The sequence below is a fragment of the Euprymna scolopes genome, chromosome 5 (genome assembly GCF_053919585.1).
Source record: "Euprymna scolopes isolate OS-2025 chromosome 5, ASM5391958v1, whole genome shotgun sequence".
Classification (NCBI taxonomy): domain Eukaryota; kingdom Metazoa; phylum Mollusca; class Cephalopoda; order Sepiida; family Sepiolidae; genus Euprymna; species Euprymna scolopes.
In genome coordinates, this window is record NC_136486.1 from 125,387,405 (window position 1) to 125,389,835 (window position 2,431).

A 2,431-nucleotide genomic window follows, 5' to 3' on the forward strand; every position below is an offset into this window, starting at 1 on the left:
TTATCGGCTGTCAGTGTAAGCAGCATTATTTTGACACGTGAGTAATCTGGTCTTGAAGGAATTTTGCTTTTTAATAATTTGGTCTTCCTCCATCTTTCCGGACTCCTCTGGGAGGAAGCGACAGTAGTCTAGTAGAAAAAAAGAAAGTTGCCTATACTTGCTTAAAATGATTTTAATACGTGTTAGCGAGCCGAAGTATGCGTGAGTTAAACACTCTAAAACATAGACACACACACACACACACACACATATATATATATATATATATATATATATATACTAGCATTTCAGCCCGGCGTTGTCCGGGTGTTTGGAGGTGTGTTTTGAGACGAAAAAAGTGGTAGTAGGAAGGCAGGCTTGAACCCGTAACGCAAAGAAGGAAAAGAACGGGAAAACCCCGACGTCTTTGCTGTTACGACCAACGCCAAACCGAAAGTGACGTAGGTTTTAATTAAGGCTAGACAATCGAAAGGAGAGGATGGCTTTCGAAAATATCGGCGAAAAAAAATGACCCCCGTAGAAAAGTGCCCAGTTGAAGGTGAAGATATTAATGTTTTTAGCCAATTTTTCGATATTTGTCGTCTGAAAGGTCAAATTCAAAGCGATACTGGTCTTGTAAAAATCCGTCGCCTCTGTCGAAAGTTTTAGGCAGACATGCAAACATACATACATTTATAGATTGATAACTAAAAATTTTCGACCAAAACCGATTAAAAAGCTTGCCCTATCTCTGAATACCCTTTATGTAAAATTTCAAATGTTTAGACCAGAAATTGTCTGAGTAATTTGGTAGAGACCGCAAAGGTCATTTTTTTTTAAATTTTATCCTTATTATGACCCCTTAACCTTTATTTTTGGGGCTCAAATCAAGTTATTGAATTAGATCCATGTCTAAGGAACCTATATCTAAAATTTTAAGTGTTTAGACACAAAATTGTCGGAGGAGTCTGGTAGAGTTCTCAAAGGTCAAATCGTCGAACTTTAACCCATTGTAGCAAAAGTTTAGGCCGAAAACCGATAACAAAGATTTTTCCAAATCTCGGGTATCTGTATATAAAATTTCGAGTCTGTAGACTGAAAATTGAAAGTTATAGTGTAGGAAAATGTACACAGACAGACACACAGACACTTTCACTTTTATATATATACTACCATTTCAGCCCGGCGTTGCCCGAGTGTTTGGATGTGTTTGTTGAGCAAAAAAAAAAAAGTAATAGTAGGAAGGCAGGAGGAAAAGAACGGGAAATAAACCCTGACGTCTTTTCTGTTACGACCACCGCCAAACTGGAACTAACTTATGTTTAAATTAAGGCTAGACAATCGAAAGGAGAGGATGACTTTCGAAAAAAAAATGTCGCTTTTGTCACCGATATTTTCGAAAGTCATCCCCTCTTTTCGATTGTCTACACTTAATTTAAACCTACGTCACTTCCTGTTTGGCGGTGGCCGTAACAGCAAAAACGTCACACACATTCAAACACCCGTGCAACGCCCGGCACCCATGCTAGTATATACAGATATTTTTATCGATATATTTTATATAGATATATATATTATATATTTATATATTTTTCTCTATATTTGTATATACATATATGTATGTATGTATGTATGCATGTGTGTATATCTTATATATATATATATACTATTCATGTGTATTTGGGATGTGTGTGTGTACGTATGCGTGTGTATATGCGTATATGTGTGCCTCTACGTGATTACGTTTGTATATTTGTGCGCATGCACACGTATGTTGGCGTATGTCTATATACGCATGTGTTTATTTCCATGTGTATGCGGGGTGGAGGGGGGCTCCCGTAAGCCGTAGTAAAGCAACCCCTCTAGGAGAAGCAAATCTCTGAGTTAAAAAACATAAAGCGGGAGACCAGTACCCGCATTGAGCTGGTCTGCAGTTTGACTTGTTGCTGGCTATCTTGCTATTGCTTGTTGCTGGATGTCAACATTTTGAACCGAGAGAGAGAGATTTAGCTGTCGTACAAAGCTAAAACTCTGTAACACCATCAGGCACAGATACTCCCTCAGGCTATAAGAAAAAAAACGGTCCTATTGCGATGGAAAAGTTGTGACGCATGTAGGTCTGAAATTCTGGAAGCATGTAGTAATTGATCTGCCATTATTATATGTATCTATGTATGTATGTATGTATATATATATATATATATGTGTGTGTATGTATGGGTGTATGTATATGTATGTGTGTATGTCTATGTATATGTGTATGTGTGTGTATGTGTGCATGTATGTATATGGGCGTGTGTATGTGTGGGCATGTATGTATGTGTGATTGAGTGCATATTTACGTACATGTATGTATATGTAGGAAAGTGTGTCTGTATATATGTATGTGCGTATGTGTACGTATGGATGGATGTATATGTCTATGTATTTGTAGGTGTGTATGTATGTATAT